Source organism: Coenobita brevimanus, chromosome 40, assembly GCF_032717465.1.
Source record: "Coenobita brevimanus isolate Jiangsu-jjx chromosome 40, ASM3271746v2, whole genome shotgun sequence".
Taxonomy (NCBI): domain Eukaryota; kingdom Metazoa; phylum Arthropoda; class Malacostraca; order Decapoda; family Coenobitidae; genus Coenobita; species Coenobita brevimanus.
Genome location: NC_136993.1, coordinates 15156826 through 15178014, shown reverse-complemented (window position 1 = coordinate 15178014; position 21189 = coordinate 15156826). Strand labels below are relative to the sequence as shown.

The following is a 21189-nucleotide window of genomic DNA, read 5'->3' as shown; positions in this document are numbered from 1 at the left end:
GGCGGCAGATATTAGCCGTGAAGTTTATATGGTTTCCACTAGCCAAAATACTTTGGTAATTGATTTTATCCTTGATTTACACTTACTTGAGATATGGGAGTGAGGCAGGTGGTAAATAAGATTTATGAGTAGCGTGGGGGAAGGAGAGAATACTATTAATACTTCCTTTCACAATATTCCTTCACAGTAATGGGGGTATGTCTTTATAGGCACAGGCTTATTAATTATATAACAGAGATTCCACTCACACGTATAGTCAATCAGATTTTGTTCCACACTCTCGTTCTTTAACTTCTCACTGTGATCTGATTTACCCAGATATTCACTATATGAAAACACTGCACAATACTTACATTAGGGGAAATCACACTTAACCTAAATCACGCATGTTACAATATCACACGTATTCATCAGGGGGATAGGCAGGAACATGTCATCGGTGATCATGCTGGGCTAGGAGCACCATCAATGCGAGGCGTGCCGAGAGGGCACGGGATAGCTCGTAAGGGCGTCCTCTCGCGTTCTGGACTTCTCGTGGCTTCCGGACTTGGCTCCGGCGTGTGGTCCTCGGGACTGGGGCCGAATAGCTCCAGGAACCTCTGTGATTGGTCCCGGCGTCATGGGGGCGTAGAGAGATCACGCCCGGGTGTCCTGGGGAGAGCCGAGAGAGACTGTGGATTGCGGTCTCCAGCGTCTAGGGGAGCCGACAGAGGAGAGCTGTGGCAGCAACTTCCACTGTGGTCCGTCAGGTGCGTCTGCTCTAGAGCCAGGTGTAGGGTAGAGACCAGGGGAGGCTGTAAGGCCTGTCTCGGTCAGTCTGGGACAGGAAGCCTGGGCTCCAGTCTCCTGCCGTGGGGACGGCTCCTCTATTCTGCATGCCCTTGGAGCGACCGTAGATCGTCTCACGAGGGAGGGATCGACAATGGGTCGTCTCTACCACGACGCTCTCGGAGCGACCATAGATCGTCTCATGAGGATGGGAGCGACCATAGATCGTCTCTACTGGAACACCTTAGGAGCAACCATAGATCGTCTCTACCGGAACACCTTGGGAGCGACCATAGATCGTCTCTACCGGAGCGCCTTGGGAGCGACCATAGATCATCTCTACCGGAACACTTCGAGAGCGACCCTAGATCGTCTCTACCGGAACACCTTGGGAGCGACCCTAGATCGTCTCTACCGGAACACCTTGGGAGTGACCATAGATCGTCTCTACCGGAGCGCCTTGGGAGCGACCATAGATCCTCTCTACCGGAACACCTTGGGAGCGACCATAGATCGTCTGTACCGGAGCACCTTGGGAGCGACCATAGATCGTCTGTTCCGGAGCACCTTGGGAGCGACCATAGATCATCTCTACCGGAACACCTTGGGAGCGACCATAGATTGTCTCTACTGGAACACCTTGGGAGCGACCATAGATCGTCTCTACCGGAACGCCTTGGGAGTGACCATAGATCGTCTCTACCTGAACACCTTGGGAGCAACCATTGATCATCTCTACCGGAACACCTTGGGAGCGACCATAGATCGTCTGTACCGGAGCACCTTGGGAGCGACCATAGATCGTCTGTTCCGGAGCACCTTGGGAGCGACCATAGATCATCTCTACCGGAACACCTTGGGAGCGACCATAGATTGTCTCTACTGGAACACCTTGGGAGCGACCATAGATCGTCTCTACCGGAACGCCTTGGGAGTGACCATAGATCGTCTCTACCTGAACACCTTGGGAGCAACCATTGATCATCTCTACCGGAACACCTTGGGAGCGACCATAGATCGTCTCTACCTGAACACCTTGGAAGCGACCATAATCATCTCTACCGGAACACTTTGGGAGCGACCATAGATCGTCTCTACCAGAGGGGCGCCATCTGGAGTATAGTTTCTAACTCCACCCCTAGCTGGCTCAGCAATTCCACTACGCGAAGGTAGTATCCTTCTCCTACGGTGGCGGCGGCGTGGTGGCTGCATGTCACCGGGGCGCACAGCCCTGGCTGACATGTGTCGCTGTTGCCCAGAGTGGTGGTGGCTGGTGGCGGCCACCCCCACCCCGTGGGGTCCGTGTGGGGGTGTTGGCGTATCTGTGGGTACACTACGCTGTTCTTGGCTTGCCCTGTCGTCGGGGGTACTATGGTATTCTCCTGGGGCAGTGTTTTTCAAGCCACGCGTTTTAATATATATATATATATATATATATATATATATATGTATATATATATGTATATTCTTTCATGAGTTTATGAAACTGCATTTATGAATTGCCTTGTGGGCCTGATCGAATGGTCTTGCGGGCCTTATACGGCCCAAAGGTCGGACGTTCCCCACCCCTGCTTTAAGTGTACAATACATTAGATCAGCTCAGGCATGGTGAATAAACACTGGCTTCTTAAGTTTAATTTTTTTTTAAAGTAATTACACTTAATGCTTACCAACTTCACTGTTTTCACAAGCACTGGACCTATACAAATTTTACTAACTGCAATTACACTTCAATGATTGTCAACAACACTTCACTATTTTCACAAGCACCAAAGATGCACAAACTTCACCAAGAGTACTGACACTAAACTACACACAGATTGCGCTGTGAACTGACTGACTTTTCCCTAGTCTCTTCCCCATCGTTATAGAAACTTCCTATATTCTAAAGTATTCTACACTTTTCCATGGTTCTCGTATATGCCCGAAGGAGCAATGATTACAACAGTTACCAACCCGCAGACCTGGGCACTATATACATTGAATGCATTTAAATACTAAATACTAAAAACATTTTATGAATTAAGTTAAATACTAACTACGTCAGTTGTATTTAAATACATTTGTAAATACATTTTAAACACATACGAATTTTAACATATATATATATATATATATATATATATATATATATATATATATATATATATATATATATATTAGGGTGTTTCATTTTATGGGGGTGAAATATACAAGTGTAAGAAAGTTTCATCTTCATTGATTACCCTGTTCCTTTTGCTCCCAAAACTAGTCTGAACAAGTTTCCACCAGATCAGAACACGTTTAGGGGTCCCAAGAATTACCACATTGTGAACTTGTCATATGCTCTGTCTGGCTGGAGACCTTACAGCGAGAAGTGAATGTGTGTGTGTGTGTGTGTGTGTGTGTGTGTGTGTGTGTGTGTGTGTGTGCACTCCACAGCAGTGTGTTGGTGTATAAATAACGTTGTTACCTGGGTAATATGCATTCCTGTCAGTGCAGTGCACATAATGTTACATGTTGAAATTAAATTGTTGACAGTTGGTGTTCTTTCTAAGTTCAGCTCTCCTAGTGCTAGTCACTGTTGCATATTTGTACTCTTCACTAATAAAACAATTTTCTCATTGCAGATATGCTAATTAACTGATTATGGCAACTCAAAGCAAGAACGAAGTTTGACTCCCTGGCCAACCAAATAAGGAAATCCTGGATAGCCACCTGCCGACCAAGTTGAATGTCATGAAAAAGTACTTCTTCCATGAAAAACAGGAACACCTAGGACAAAGAAAGTCTGTGAACCTCTGTTTGGATGCTATGATGCTATTTTGGGAGAAATCAAGGATTCCTACTATAAGGAGGGACAACGCCATTCGGAAAATAGAAAATCTCCTCAAGCATTATGACAAGTTGGTCAAAAACAGGAACAGATCCGAGGAGAGCTGTCGTATTGCAGAGGAAATTTTCATGGAGGAAATAAACTAAGAAATCCATGATATTGGTCATTCCAACGCCATTTGTATGATGAAAAACAAGGAAAACATGATCTTCTACATGAGTCAGCAGGAGGACCCATCACAGAGCAGTACTGGATCAGTGGACATGAAGTTGGCCAAAATGGAGAGGAGGAAAAGGCATCAAGAGAAAATGGAGAAGGAGAGACTAGACCGGGAAATTAACCAACCCAAGACATTAGCAGAAACTGGAACTCCTGAAGACAGTTCCTTGTCCTCAGATGAACAGTCTGCAGAGCCTGATCCCTCCTTTGATGCATCCACATCTGCTTTATGTCCCAAGTGGAAACGGTTGAGGAACTTCATTACTCAGGATGTGGCTGTTGCCTATGCCCGGATGAACATTAGTATCCGTGATGCAGCGATGTCCTACAGTATAGTCGCACAATCCGTGGGGAAAAATCTGAATGAGGTTTCCATCTCTACACCCACAATATACTGTGCTCGCCAGTTGTTTCAGAAGCAAGCAGCAGAGGCGTATCAAGGGGAAGAGTTCTATCCTAAGGGACCATTGGTGTTGCACTGGGATGGCAAAATGCTGCCAGAAATCACAGGTGAAAGATCGATGGATCAGATTGCCATTCTCATCACTGGGAATGGTCAAGAGAAGCTGGTTGGGGTTCCGAAAGTTGAAGCTGGTACAGGAGCGGAGATAGCATTTCTGCATTGATTGTGTACAGGAACACCACCTGTCGGAAAGAATCAAGGGGTAATCATTTGACACAACAGCACTGAACACTGGAATTCATGTAGGTGCCTGCATCAAGACTAAGGACGCTCTTGAGAAGCAACTTCTTTAACTAGCATGCAGGCATCATATTTATTAAATCGTTCTAGCCAAAGTCTTCCAGTTTTCTATGGGCCCCACAACCGGGCCTAATATTGGGATCTTTAAAAGACTCCGAAATCAGTGGAATTCTATCGATAGATTCCTGACAACAAGCTGCAGCATTGCCGAACCTCTTCAGGGTCTCAGGGACAGAACTGTCCTTGTTGTGAGGAAAGCTCTGGATTTCTGTCAGCAATGGGATGACTACCGAGAACTTCATCAGCTGGTTCTCCTCTTTCTCGGTGAAGAAACTACCGCTAATGTGCCACTGCGGAATCCAGAAGCTTATCACCAGGCATGTTGGATGGCAAAACCCATCTACACACTGAAGTTATACCTTCTGCAGGACCAGTTTGGGATGACAGGGTGCAAACTTAAATGAGTCATGGATATCTGCTTCTTCGATGCCCTGGCCTACGTGGAGGCTTGGTGTCATGCACCAAAGGCAGAGCAGGTGCCAAGTGTGGATCTGGAGTTCTTGCAGGACATGGAAACGTTGCAGGAAGAAGCTGTACTCGTCGATGTCGCCAAGGAAGTGCAAACGGCCATGAAACGACACCTCTGGTACCTCTCTGAGATACTGGTTGGTTTGGCATTCTTTGATAAAGAGCTTAATCAAGAGGAGAAAGAAGGATGTAGGATAACCAATCTAAGTCGGCACTGAGGAAAATGTCAAAGCGTCTTGAGTAAAAAAAAATATCCTTGGGTCATTCTAAGGAAAAAAGTTACTGGATTTTGTATCCTTGAGGACAAAGGATCTATTCACCGGACTCAACACTGATGGTGCCGTCATCGAAAATCCCCCTCCGTCTTGGGAAAGTGACCCGAAGTACCTTGCAGGCCTAGGTAGGGTCCATGACCAGTCTGTGGTGAATGACTCAGCTGAACAGGGGATCGCTCTCATCAACAAGTTCAATACCACGTTAACAATGAAGGAAGAAGGCAAACAGTACTTATTGAGAGCAGTTTTCAAGCACAGGAAAGATTTTCCAAAGAAGCAGTTCACAGAATTTGTAAAGTAGCCATATGTTTCTTTGCTCTCTCCATAATTCTGTTGATGTATATGTGTTCTCTGGTTAATTAATCCTTTGTTATCGAAAATATAGAGGCAAAGGTATAAGAAATCTGTACTCTGAAGAAAAACTTGATTTCTCAGAACCCTTAATTTTTGTCGAAGAAGTGTAAATTTTGGACAGGGGCGATCTTTTTGTAAGGGGAACACAGGCATCTATGTGGAATAAAAATCTTATATGAATTGATTTTATGAAACACCCTAATATATATATATATATATACTGTATATATATATATATATATATATATATATATATATATATATATATACATATATATATAATACATCAATTGTATTTAAATACATTTGTAATTACATTTTAAATACAAATTTCATTATCTATCTTCTATCTGTCCATCTCTCTCTCTCTCTCTCTCTTTATATATATATATATATATATATATATATATATATATATATATGAAATAGACATTTTCATGCGTACGTTTCCCGAAATAGGCCAAACTGTCATAATTATGCCAGACCTAGCAACCCCGACTGATGGAACTGAACCCGTGACTCACACCGTGGTTACTGTTCAGAGTTGCCAGGGAGTTGTATGGGATTATGGCCAAATTTATTTGTAAAACAGTATTTACATTTTTCTATTATGAGGATTATAATTACACTGTAAAATACTCATTAAAATATTTAAATACTTTATTTAAATAAATGAAAACCAGTGTATTTATAAGTACAGATCAAAATACACAAATGTATTTAATACGTATTTAAATACAAACATATTTAAATACTGCCCAGCTCTGTCAGCTCGAAGACATCCAAAACATGCCGGACTTTTCTTACATTACATAACACTGTAAATTATTTCGCATGCAAACTTAAATTAAATTACATAATTTAACAAGCAATTGCATGAGTAAAACATTATTGAGAAAGAAAGCACAAGAATTAATGTACAATGTATGAAATAACTATGCTCACATTAGCAGGCTAACTGGCAACTCTGACACGCTATATTAAAGTACCAGAAACATCGGGAATTTTCCAGCACAGTCTATCTAGCAATCCAGCTTTTCAACACTACCCCCTCCCTAATCGTTTTGTCGTCCTGAGACCTTCTTCTTAGCCTCCCTGTTCTTTTTTGGACACTCAGAACTGAAGACAGTGTCCCACATCACTACATGTCCGACACGCTTTTGCTATAATTGAAGAGCTCCTTGCACTGCTCTGATCTTGCTCCATCCTCCATTTGTAACAATCCTCCTTCTTGTGTCCTGGCTTCCCACAGGATCAGCAACCTCCTCCGGTCTTCTCCTGTTCCCTCTTGCACTTGTAGCTGTCCTCTTGTTTAAGTCCTGGCTTCTTGCAGTACCAGAAACTTCCTTCAAATTTTTCCACTTCATGAACCTACCCCTTTCTTGCCTTGAATCCTGCACTACAACCGACCTGAAAAGTGCATATACTTGACCTGATGTAGGACTCAAATTCTAGAGCCTTGGCTAGTGCTTCTTGCATGCTTCTGGGTTATGCCTGCTTCACGTGCACTTTCAACTCAGCACCATCAGGAGCATCGATGATCTGGTCTCTTAGAAGAATAGCCAACAGGTTAGGTGCTGCTCCAAGGTATGCCCTGTATGCTAGACTCTCCGGGTCATGAGAAAGCTGCTGTAGGGATTCTCCTCGAGCCACTACATGGCTCCAAAATCTTGTTCTGTAAACCTCAGTCTGGTACATGGTTTCATATCTACTCTCCAGCACTTCTACGAGGGACTGATAACTGTTCCTCTCCATCACTGACATGTGGCTCAGAATTTCCACGGCAGCATGCTTAAGGCTAGTAGCAAGCTGCACTGCCCTCTGCCTATCATCCCAACCATTCTGATCAGCAAGTAACTACTGTGCATGGTAAGCTTCCCAAGATATTCTGCCATCAGATTCCTGGGGTTTCTTTTTAATTGGACCCCTATTATAGCCATGTACTTCACTGGTTTGGGGCCTAAAAACTGGGGGACCATAATTAAATCCAGGATTTAATTCTCCTAAATTCTGACTATTCAACCCTGTAATGCTACCTTTAGAAGCTTGGGATCCATCAAGATTCACCATACACTGTCTATTTTTTTTCATATGCTCCCTGTACACCAACCTGAGGCTCAGCAGTGCAATATTTCTCTACAGCCTCAATTCTCTCACAAATTATCTTCAAACAGCCATCTACATGCTTGAACTGGTCCTGTACATGCATCAACTGGTCATTTACATGCTTCAGCTGGTCATCTACTTGCTGTCTGCACTCTGTCACATTACTGTATACCTCATACTTCTGCTGCTTTAGCTTGGCATCTGCTTCCTCCTTAAGCTGTTGCTGTTTTTCCTTCATTTCCTCCATGAACGTATCGAGCTGTCCTTGCATCCTCAGTTGAAATTCCCTCTGTTCCTCCTGTAATGCCTCCTGAAGCTGTTCATATCGTCCTTTCTGTTCTTCTCTGTGCCTCTGGCTGTTCACTCTGTGCTTGGAACTGTTTTTTGATTTCTTCATTTTGTGCCTGTGATTGTCCTTTGAGTTCTTTCTGACCATTCTGTGCCTGTACTTGTCCTTTGAATTCTTTCTGTCCTTCATTCTGTGCGTGCAATAGCTTCATAATTGCAGCCAATGACACCTAGTCCTCTTGCCCAGCTCGGGATCTTGTCTGCACAACCCCTTGCTGCATGTCAAAGATTAGACTCACTGCAGCACCTTCTAAAAATCCACACTCCTGACACCAGTGTTACGTCCACGTTGCACAGACTCCAACAGCAGTAGTACAGCAGAGGAGGGAATTTACCAAGTGAGTTGTTCTTCCTATGGTCAGCCTTTAGGTGTACAGAACACAAGATCATCTCAGGCATGGTGAATAAATACTGGCTTCTTAAGTTTACTTCTTTTTTCTTTAAAGTAATTATGCTTAACTGCTAGGCGCCAGTCCACGTCATATGACGTGTTGGTAGAGGCCTATGGTCCATGTCCTACGACATTTTAATTTTTCGCAGGCATGTTTGAACTTAGTGGTGCGCCATATGGACTCAGAGTATTGTCCCAGCATGGCTGGTGTGTGGGGTAATGCTGGCTGGCCGGGGGAGGGGCGGGGGTGTGGGTGGAGGGGTGAGAGGGTTGCTTAGCAGTGAGGAGGGTTGTGGTGGAGGTTGGTGGAGGGTGGTGGGAGGCCGGCATAGGGAGAATGTGGCCTTGGAACCAGCTGATACTAGTTCAGGGTTGGGGTAGGGGTCGCGAGGGGTGGGGTGGGGTGGGGTGGTGGGGAACTGTACTAGGGGGCCCTGAGGGGTGTGGGGGAGAGTGTATGGAGAGTATCATTCTGTCAAGAGTTACTAAAAACAGTGAAATAATGTGTAAATAGTGTGTAAATAATAGTGAATAAATAAATAAACATACAATTGTTAGAAAATAAGTATCATGGAAAACATAAAATAAGCCAATCTTTATTAGTTACTTTGTTGTGTTTTTTTGCTATTTTAATTGTAATATTGTGTTCAGACGGCATTGTGAATTAATGAGAGAAACAAATACACACTCAGCACTTATTTTGGCATGAGGTAATCCATCCCTCTTCCCTCCACTAATACCGCCAACACACCACCGCGACCTTGAACATGCTCAGCGCAGCTGCCACACACCGGCTCCCTCACACCACACCACCACCTCCAAATCGCCAACAGAGGATAATTTTTATGAGTGTTTTGTCATTTGTGATTGATTTGTAATGAAAAAATAATATTTGGGGGAAAATCGATTATCCTGAAAATAATCTGGTTCTGGGACGTGAAGAGGTAAACCCATGCCAGTCACCTAGGGGTTAATGCTTTCCCACTTCACTGTTTTCACAAGAACTGGAGCTATACAGACTTTACTAACGGCAATTACACGTCACTATTTGTCAACAGCACTTCACTTTTTTTCACAAGCACCGAAGATACACAAACTTCACCAACTGCACTGACATATTAACTACACTAAAACTGCACTGACAACTGACTGACTTTTCCCTAGTCTATTCCCCATCCTTATAATTATAAACTTCCCGTGTTTCTAGAGTATTCTACACTTTTCCACAGTTCTTGTGTATTCCTGAAGGAGCAGCGTTTACAGAAGTTACCAACTCGGAGTCATCCAAAACATGCCAGAGCTATCTTGCATTACATAACACTGTAAATTATTTAGCATACATACTTAAATTAAATTACATAATTTAACAGCAATCATCTAAATAAAACATTATAGAGAAAAAGAGCAAAGAAATTAACGTACAACTTACGACATAACTACGCTCACATTAGCAGACTAACTGGCAACTCTGACACGCAACAGTAAAATACCAGAATCATCGCGAATTTTCCAGCACAATCTCTCTAGGATTTCAGCTTTCCAACACTATTTTGATAAATACGAAGTGCAAAATGTAAACACACTGATCTAGGCTCCCAGGGGCCATACATATAAAACTTGCATCACGGTTATGTGAAAGTCAGAATTGTGAGACTTAAAAAGCGGTTCATCAAAACCTACTTTATTAGGTCGAAATCATAAGCATCTGAGATAGCATTTTTGTATGTTGCACTTGCGAGTTTTGAAAACTGAAGGAAAAAAAAAAACACAGAGGAAAGACATAACAAAAAATCAAAAATCAATACGACATTTTTCTTAAATGTTTTCGGCAAAAAGTCAATTGATTAATGTCAGGTTTTAAGAATTATTTATTTACCGCTTTGTTTCTCTGTGGATGAGGACATGTTGCCTCACCACACCATCCTGTATACAAACACCACCACCGCCAGCATGGAGAACTCCAACAGTAAGATAGAGAAACGCACAAGTGGCCATCACCGCTACAATGTTGCATTTTTCCAGTAGCCATTGGTCTTGTTAGGATCCTGCACACCAAATCAGTCACAAAAGTTATGCCTGCATGGTCCAAGCGGTATCTCTTCACCAGTTCTGAATCACTTAGTTTATTATGCACAGCTTTCCTGTCACAAGAAAGTCTTGGTTGACGGTGGCGAATTTAATGTTGTTGTGGTGCAGCGGCCATGTTTACCGTTATGATCGAGGCATAAGCCGCGTCCTAACCGCTATACAAACTCGGGAGGTGTCTTAAGCTATGACTCAGTTTAGGTCGAACATAAAGACTTATGACTCGCTCCTATGAATTTAGGACAGACTTTCGCCTTATGACGCAGTCTTAGTGTTTTATAAGTACGGGCCCAGGGACGCACATACCACAAGTTTGGGTGAGTTGATGTTTGCATAACCGGTATTATCCTATTGTCTCTACATTTATTTGAAGTCAGTGGTAATTGTAGCCTACAGTGAATGGGAACAGAAGTTGTCAGAGTGAGTAGTCACCAGCTGAAATTGATGAGGGTTTTGACAGTCTGTCACAAAATTACATGTAATAAATTAACTGCACTTTTCATTACAAAACCGTGGCTATCCTAACCTAACCCAGCCTTCCCCAATCTAAATTATACTTATTTGATCTAATATTCTTAGAGCAGGCTACATTCATTTTGTTTTCAAAAAATTTATTTTCCTTTTTTTTTATGCAAGGCTTTCAGTGTTAGCATTAATTGATATCACATATTACTTAACGAACCTTAATTAATCTAACGAACCTAACCTAACTTAACCAAACTTATACAACCTAACGGTCGAAACCTAACCGAGCATGCACTGTTGAATGTAATAACCAATTCTACCCTAACTTAACCTTGCCTTACCGAACCAAATCTTTCCTAACCAAAGCATATCATACTTAGTGTATGCTGATTTTGACAAGGTTAGGTAGACTTGGCCCTCAACCGATCAACTGAACTGAAGTATGGCCCTTGGGAAGGATTGAGTTTTAAACCAATGATCTAATGTCAGCCTGACTTTAATATCTATGTGAGTGTATGGTAACGAAAATATTGTTAAACAACATAGATTTAAATCACCTCACAACAATGAGTTTTTTAAATTACTCTTTCTTTTAGGTGATTTATTCATCATAGGAGAGACCTTTCGAACTGTTAGTATTATATTTATGACTGCAGGTCATGGGGACAGGGGGATTTGACCATATGCGGACGGTGTGTGTGTTATGTGTCTTGAGCACTGATCAGTGCAAGGATATTTTCCTTGTATAGTAAATGCTTCAAGAAGGGTTCTCTGGCTGCATATCCCAGTGATAAAGGCAGCTAGCTACAGTGCCAACAACAGGCTTCAGGCATCTGGTTCCTGAAGAGGGTCTGGCCAGAATGGTGGTGTCCTAAGGTGGGTGGACTTAGTGAGGTGTGCTGGCCACCGGGACACAGCAAATCAAACACTATGGCTTCATTTGGAGCCCAGATTAGGATTGCTATTCGACTGTGTCAGCCACTGAGATGCTGGACGCCAGAATGCCAGAAAGGTTTGATATTCACTGAGTTGTCCCGGGTATCATAGTTTGGCAGTTCTGGGCTGGAAGGGAATATATCCATGCTGGCCATCTGAAGGCTGGAGGTTAAATCACGTCACTTCTCGTTTCTGTGCATTCTAAAACAAGGATCAATATTGTCAGGGCAGGAAGCTGAATCAGTTTAACTGTTGTCTTGCAAGTCAATAGAGTCGAACTGAAAGCTTCAGTCGAGAGGTGGGGTAAGACCACTGTTGATTTTTTCTCATCACTTTTTGTAAAGCAAATGGATGTATCTTGCCCGCTCTGTGAACAAACTCAAATATGAGGTAGTAAAGGTAAATTCAGCAGTTCATTTCTTTGCTCCTTGTTCAGGCCTTCTTCTGAAAATCAGTTTGGACGACTTCGTTCTGTTCCATATTGAAGACATAATCACAATGAAGAAGAAGAAGAAAACCTACATTCATCATGTCTCCATGCATATTTGAAAGCATGTCCAGGAAGATTTTTGATGCATCTTCCCAAAATGAGGTAAAATTCTTTACGGGAAGGAAGAAAAAAAAAATGTCTTTGTAACAAGTGTAATAATTAAGAGGTGTTGTATATCAAATAGAATACTGTGACTGGCCAGCCACTGATCTGGGATTTGACAGTGTGAAGCCACTACCTCTGACAGTGTGAAATCGGTTCTGGGAGTAACAGCTGCTTGAATGTTGATCTTACCAGCAGCTTATCTTGGCTGATTCCTGTGTCAACACAGCTACGACCCAGTTTGGAGCACAGCTTGTCAACAACAATAAGGGTCAACCTGCATCAAATTACAAGGAAAGAAAAGAGGCAGTGTCGAATCCAGGTGATGAAGTCCGCCCCCAATAGAATGATGCAGCCACTCCTAGATGAATAACCTCATGTGACCACCCTCTCAAAGAGATTATTCGATAGATTTTTATCCCTCTGCTTGACAGTACAGTAGAAGAAAAAAGAGGCATGGTCACTGGGATATATCAAGAGTGGCGAGACGTGGTATAGCACCTCTCTCTCGACTCCAGCCTCCTCTAAGTCCCTCTCTTAGTTTAGTGGTATAGTTAGTCTTACTACTCTGAGACATAAGTTCAGAATTTATATTTAACTTGTACATAGGCTTATAGTAATGTAATTATTCCTGTTTTGTAGTCTACTAGCTGAACTGTCTGACTGATCTTGTTTGAATATATTTGCTCGTGATTCTAGTTTGGTTATAAGTGTCCCACCCTGCACTTGTTTATTATATGAAAGAACCAAATTCTCTGATGCGATGTGTAGAGATTTTGTGAGTAAAGAAAGATTTACTTGTTTAAATGTCATCGACTTTCATTTAACTGCCAGAGTCAGAAATCTTTGTAACAGAACTAAAATCGCCTCTTGCCAGGATAGCACAGTTATTTTTCTTTGAACATGATTTTACAATTATCTCTCATGCTCCTGACGAATATTGTTGATGTAAGAGTATTTTAGCAAACTATGCCTAGACAACCTGAAATAGAAAATTTTACTAAATCTGAGTTCAAGCTGATTGCTCAGGTCTTAAGAAGAAACTTCCCGGTGTTTTTAAGCCTAATCTACTTAACCTAATTTAAGACACAGCATTTAGGGTGAATGAAGATGTTGAAACTGATCATACCGCAACAGATTGTGAGCTTAGGAAACAAGAATCATCTGCTCACAGAGTTGAGAACGATCAAAATCCTGAGCTATTGGATTGGGAGCCACCTATTTACAGTGCTACTGCTCAGGGTATAGTAGATAATACCGGAACTCCCAGTGTCAGTGCACAACATGAATTAATCAAAATTCAGTTGCTAAAGAGACAGCTTCAAGTACGAGAGAAACAACTTGAACAAGAACAAGATCATGAGTACAGACTGAAGTAGCTTGGCAGTTTACCAAATCCTTGTGGAGCCTCTGCGAATGAATCTGTTGATATTTACAAGAATTTTAGTAACTCACTTTACTGAGCAAGGTGCAACTAAATACTCTGAAATGTCTGAGAAGTTGGATGGTTGTCTTTCTTGGGCTAGGAACTCTTGGCCGATATAACTACTGAGTGTGCTAAAGGCTAAAGGACAGGAGACCTATATTCCTTTATCATTTGACCTCTGTGCTGAGTGAAGTGAATGATGCAATTCTTAGGGCTTATGAATTTTTACCAGAAGCTTACAGGCTCAAGTTTAGAACTAATTACAAACAAAATGATCAGACCCATGTGGAATATGCTAGAGTACTTCAAGATATATTTGATCAGTGGCTGTACTCTAAGAAAATTAACAATGATTTTACTAAGTTGAGAAAACTTTTGATCCTGGAGAACTTCACCAGGTGTATTGCCAAGGGTGTTGCCACTCACTTGGTTCAGAAAGGGATGGATACCCTGGTTCATGCAGTTGTTGTGGCATGTAATTATACTATTATCCAGAAATATGATTGTAAGCTCGTACTTTAGTTGATATAGCATAGTGGACCAGTTACTCTATGGAAAGCCTTCTTCTTGCAAAACAGTTAAGATTAAATTAGAAGACTCTACTGGGAAAATTTTTGCCTCAGAGTATGTTAGCTACACCAAAGAGAATGGGGACATTGTTACCGATGGACCATAAGAAGTTCCAACTAAAATTTTTCCCACCCACTCCGGCATCTTGCCAAAAACCTTTCTACCAACTTTACCTTATCATCCTTCCCTCCTCATTTCCAATCTGATGGCTCTGTAGCTATTTCTCTTACTGATAAACAAAACTCTTAGCTAAAACGTTCTCCTCCAATTCCACTTCGGATATCTCCGGTGCTATTCTTCCATGGCTTCCTCCCTCTGACTTCCTCATGGCTGACATTCAAATTTCTTCAGTTGTTATATCTTCTGCTATCATTGGCCTCAGTGCAAACAAGGTATGTGGGCTTTGTGGGGTCCTTCCGGTTGTCTTCAAGAGCTGTGCTTCCACCCTGCCTAAGTAAGCTCTTTTGCCTTTGTCAACATTTGCCATTCCTTCTTGCTGGAAGTTTGCTCTCATTCAGCATGTCCCAGGGAAGGGTGATCATTTCCGGCCCTCTGACTATTGCCCAGTTGCTTTAACATTCTGCATTTCAAAAGTTTTGAGTCTATCACGGCCTTCTTTCGGGTCGTCAGGGTGTATTCCGCTACGGGCACTCCACTTGCGATGATTTCGCCTACCTTTCAGACTCCTAGTCATCCTCCTTTCGGGACTTTGGAAAGGGCTTAACCATTGTACTTGACATCTCAGAGGCTTTCAATAGAGTCTGGCATAAATATTTAATTTCCAAACTGCCTTCTTGCAGTTTCTGTTCATCTCTCTGCACCTTCATTTCTAGCTTGCATTCTGGTGGTTCTATAGCTGTTGTTGTGAATGGCCAGCATTCTATCCTGGAGCTGTCAATGGTGGTGTTCCTCAGGGTTCTGTTCTGTCACCAACTCTCTTTCTTCTGTTCATCAGTGACCTTCTGAGCTGTACATTTAACGCCTATCCATTCATACGCTGATGACTCCACCCTTCACTTTTCCATTTGCTTCCCAGGGCATCCATCCCCGTAGTTACTTCAACAAATAAGATGAGACTATTTCACCCCTAATGTGTGACTTGGTTCATATGACGTTGGCTCATATCTTTGATTGGGGTAAAAGTAATCTTGTTATTATTGCATCAAAATGTCAGTTATTACATCTTTCAACTCGACAAAATCATCCACAGTAGTAGCCTATAATTTTTAGCATTATCCAGTTCAGTCCTGCATAATCTTTAAACATACTCGAGATTTTCATTCTCTCGGGATTTATCTTGAAAAAATCATATTAGCTCTCTTATAAAATCTGCTTCCAAGAGATTAGGTGTGCTAAGCCAACTCTGTGCCTTCTTTACTTCTCCACGGTTGTTGACTTTAAACACGGGTTTTATTTGCCCCTGCGTAGAGTACAGATCTCATGTGCTAGGAGGTTCCCCACATACAGCTCTTCTAAAAAAGGTGGAGTCAAAGGTTTTTCGTCTCATTAACTCTCCTTCTTTTACTGGCTCCCTTCAACCTCTATTGCATCTTTATCTTTTATCGCTACTTCAGTTGACGCTGTTCCTCTGAACTGTCTGTTTGCATACCTCCATCATTACTGCTGGTGCATAGCACCTGTCTAGCAACAAATCTCATCCCTTATCTCTCAAGCTCTCTAATGCAAGAGTTAACTGTTACTCCAAGGCCTTCATATATGCAAGGGGTCAACTCTGGAACTGTCTCGCTTTGACTGTATTTGCTACTGCCTATGATCTCTAGTCTTTCAAACTCAGTGTGTCCGAAATAAACGGATCATGAATTTGTCTCATTGTTATCTTTTGTTTTGCTTAGAGGGAACAATCTTGTGGGTTCCTTGCCTTTAGTTCCTTCTTTCTTGCATTTAAAAAAATAGTATTATAATTGGAAAGGTCATATATAGGAGGAGTGCTGAAAGAAGACATAGAGCTAAATTAATTGTTCTGATTAACACTTGGAAGATTATTGATAATAGAGAGTAAGAACAAATAGATAGGCTGAGTGGTAGTCATACACATCCTCACGAGGTGTTTAGTGTGTCTGAAGCCAGAGTGGAACACTCAGCTGTTGATAGTTAGACTCCTGTAGTGCCATCACTGGACATTAGTGAGACTGGGATAGTGCTCCCGTCCAGAATTAATGAAGGTGGTAAAAAAGATTCCATCAGAGCATCCTTCCTTAAGCAAGAAAATAAGTGACTTCCCCAAGACACCATATTTTCTAGTTTCATTTCTAAAGAACTAATGTTCATTGTTGGTGAAAATACTAAAGAGGACACTACACTCCTAGACATAGATGCATCACAGTCTCTTGTGCTGAAAGGGAGAATTGATGTAACTAAGCCTGTTCAATATGTTTCATTACAGGGAATAGCTGATTGTGTGTCTGTCCCCCTGGTTGAAATGAAACTTCAATTAGAACTAGATACAAGTCCAGTACGTGTGGGCATCGTGAAGCGGTTACCTGTGAAAGGGGTCACTTTCCTTTTGGGTACTGACTTAGCAGGAGGACAAGTGAGTGCAGTTCCCTGTGTATCAAAAAATACCTTAAGTGAGGAGAAGACGAAAGAAGTGGAGGGAGACAGTCCTACATTGTTCCCTTCCTGTGCTGGAACTAGAGCCATGATGGCAAAACCCTGTCTTGATCGTGATAATGTTAATACTAATGATATATATTCTCTTGCTAATACAGTACTTTCTTTGCCCTAGTTGACTGACCCTGAGGTTAAGGACTACCCACGGATATATGAAGGTCTAGGACTGGCTGAGATGCAGAGATCTGATTACAAAGATTTCAGCTTTGTCTCTGGGGTGAGTGAGGGAAAATGTGGGATCAAGTTGTCTGAATGTTCCTACCATCTTCTGAGTCAGGGAGCACGGGAGAGATATAATTTCAACCTGAAACAAATGTAACAAAAATGTATTTTTTCATAAAGAGAAATGGAAGTTCCTATGGTTTGCAACCAGAGAGACGTCAAATGAGTTCTTAGACTACTCCCCATTTGAGTTCATATTTGGTTAGGGTGTGAAAGATCAATTAAAGTTGCTTGAGGAGCAATGGGTCAGCGATGATTGTCATCGTAATCTGCTAACCTGTCTCAGATTTTAATGACAAGCCAAGAATTTCATGAAAACAGATTTGGAGCCCTCTTAATAGAAGTCAAAGAGTTGGTATTATAAAAGCAAAACAGTCTATGAATAATATGTACAGTATAACCCAGGAGACAATGTGTTAGTATTATTCACTGTTCGTGGACAGCCATTTCAGGCAAGATTCTCAGGTCCATATGTAATAGAGATAAGGGTAAGTGATGCTATGTTATTCTGACCCCAGACCGGAGGAAAAGGCACGAAAAGTCTTTTTTTTTTTTTTTTTTTTTTTGAGACAATGAATGGAGGAAGGAAAAACATAGGAAATAAAATAAAAGTCCACGTGCGTAAAGGCATCCTCCATTCACAAAATATTTATAAAACCTGAAATTTAACAAAAGTGGACTAAATATTTGTGGGAAGCAACTCCCAGGAAGTGAATTCCAGAGAGTAGTAGTTCTCGGGATAAATGAATTCTGACAAGCAGAAGCTCTGCATTGCGGGGGAGAAAGTGTGAGTTCATGGGCGCTCCCAGGTGTCGAAGTATTTCGGGAGAAATGTGAAAGGAAGGCACAATTGAAACAAGTTCGTCAGAGCAGGTACGGTAAAAATATTGGTAAAATAATGCTAAAGATGCAACATCTCTGCGTATTGATAAGGGAGGAAGGGCCTGAGTAATGGCATGATTATTGATTTATTTAATCGCTTTATTTTGAGTTACGTACAGTATGTCCAACCGCTACACATCCACTCCACAGTGGCGAACAGTATTCGACCTGAGAACTCACATGGGTTTAGTATATTGTGGCCAACTGCTCGCCAGTGAAGAATTCACGAACTCTATACAGAAGTCCCAACTTTTTAGAGGATATTTTTAGCAAGGGGTTTCACGTAAACTGTCCAGCTTAGATTGGTGTTTAGTGTGACACCTAGGATATGAATTGTAGTGGATATGGGAATAATGACCATTTAAAATTATGTGGGAGTCTGAGGGATTCATTCTGTTGAAGAAATTAATGTATTTGGTTTTCTGAGCATTAAATGGGACTAGATTTGTTTCTCCTCATTGATTAATTTCAGAAAGGTCACGGTTCAAAGAAACTGCTGTGTTTATTTGGGAATTTATAATGTCAGATTGTGTAAAGGAGGTACTAAATGTGAAAGAACAATGAAGGGTCGAATCATCAGCATAAGAGTGTATTGGGTTGTGAGTGACAGATAGGAGGTCATTTATATGAATGTGAGAGAGGATTGGGGTCAAAACTGATCCCTGAGGTACGCTAGCATTTATGGAATGAAACTGGGAATAAGTTCCCTCTATCATGACCCGTATTTTTCTATTAAGAATGTAAGAAGAAATTAGAGGAACCAGTGATGCAAGGCCATAGTGTGACATCTTAGACAATAAGGCCTAGTGCCATACTCTGTCCAATGCTTTTGAAATATCAAGCGCTATTGTGTGTGTTTCATCATGTTGGTCTGTATGTCGAAGGGGTTCCATGAGTGAGAGGATGCAGGACCAACCTGGTGCTGCATGTGTGATTTTAGCTGCCGAGATTGTTGATGACCCGGGCTGTTTCTTGGTGCTGGACCAGACTAGCTCTTAGAGAGAAACTCAGGAGTGGATGAAACAAACTGAAAAACTCTCTCAGTTACAGCTGAACGACGTGATGATCTGACTGCCTCTCTAAGGATGCATCCTGAGGTTTTCCAGAATGCCCCTGGCTGACGGATGCAACACTACACGATGTGGATGATGGAGGCACCTGTCTTGTGAAACTGCCCTCCTACCGTGTAAGTCCACTAATGCAGTCCATTATCCAGCAGGAGCTGACCTGCATCTTGCAACAAGGTTTGACTGAGCCATGCCAAAGTAAGCGCTGCTTCCCAGTCACCTTAGTTCCCAAATTCAGTGGGTCCTATAGTTTTTGCATATATTATTGTAAGGTCAATTTCTTTACTAAGATGGCCACGTACCCACTTCCCAGGATAGCTGCGAGCACTGACAGTATAGGCAATGCAAATTTCGATACCAAAATTGAATTACTGAAGGGATATTGGCAACTCCATCTTACACAGAGGGCAAAAGAAATCTGTTTTGTGACTGGTGGTCATACTTAAAAATGCAAAGTCATGCCATACGGTACGAAAAATGCTCCAGTTACGTCCCAGAGGCTAATGGAGAAGCTTATTACTGATATCAAGGGATGTTTTGCTTACAGTGATGAATGTACTATATTCAGTTACGCCTGAGAGGAACTCCTGATCCAGCTAGATATTTTGCTGCAGAGACTGTCACATATTAACTTAGAAATCACTAGCAGGCTCAGCACTTAGGCTACATAGTAGGACTGTGTAAGTTAAGTTTGTTCAGTGCTAAAGCTGAGGCCATTGTTAACTTCAGGCAATCCAGTAACAAAGAGAATTACAGGTATTTCTGGATATGGAGGATTGCAATCAGAGATTTGTCTTTAACTACTGTGATGTTGTTGCTCCCCTCACAGAATTATTAAAAAAAAAAGGTGCCAAAAATGAGTGGAAGGAAACATGAGTAGAGGTGTTTTCAGAAGTTAAGGCAATTCTGTCTAGTCAACCAATGCTTCTAGCCCCGAACTTCAGTATGTCTTTTAAACTGTAGCTGTTGATGTTAGTGGTGTTGGTGCCGGTGCACTCCTGTTGCAAGATAATGATTAATGATATTGAAGTACATTTTTTTTTTTTTTTTTTAGCAAAAAGTTTGTTACTCAAAAAAATGATTGAACTATTGAAAAGGAACTCCATGCTCATATGCTTGCCCTGCGGCATTTCCCAGTGTATGATGATGCTGGCTTACCTCCTATTACTGTGTACATCAACCAACCCCCCTAAAATTCTTAGCAAAATTTAGTCAGCAGTTAATTCTATGAGGTCTGTTACTCCGGCAGTATGTCGCAGATGCTGACAATGAAGGATGAAAGGATGTTTTGGCAGATTGTTTATCTATCATGTAAAATTGTGAGATGTAGAGAAATTTCTCCTTGTAAACTTCTTTCTTCAGAAAGGGAGGTGTTACTGGCCGACCATTAATCTGGGATTTGACCATGTGGAGCCACTGACTATGAAAAGTCTGCGAGTATTCTGATAGAGTCAGCCTGTGAATATGGATCTTAGCCACAGTTAATCTTAGCTGAGCCCTGTGTTGACACAGCTACGATCCAGTTTGGAGCACATAAAATGAATTACAAGGAGGAAAAGGAAGCAGAGTTGAATGCAACTGATGATGTCCGCCCCCCTACAGAATACTGCAGCCGTTGAAATACCTCGTGTGACCACCCTCTGGAAAGGGTTATTGGAAAAAATATTATAATGGTGTTACATGGGAGAGTGTAGGAAAAAGAGGTGTGGCTACTGGGATATATATGAAGAGTGGCTAGAGGTGGTGCAGCACTCCTCTATTGACACCAGCTTCCTCTATGTCCCTCTCTTAGTTTAATGATATAGT

At 41.9% G+C, this 21189-nt stretch overlaps 1 protein-coding gene across 1 annotated transcript in view; it reads right to left on the bottom strand.

The window, feature by feature from the left end:
• The window catches only part of LOC145396964 (glutamate receptor ionotropic, delta-2-like), a 55291-nt gene that overhangs the window by 30617 nt on the left and 3485 nt on the right, over nt 1-21189 (bottom strand). The window lies entirely within an intron of this gene.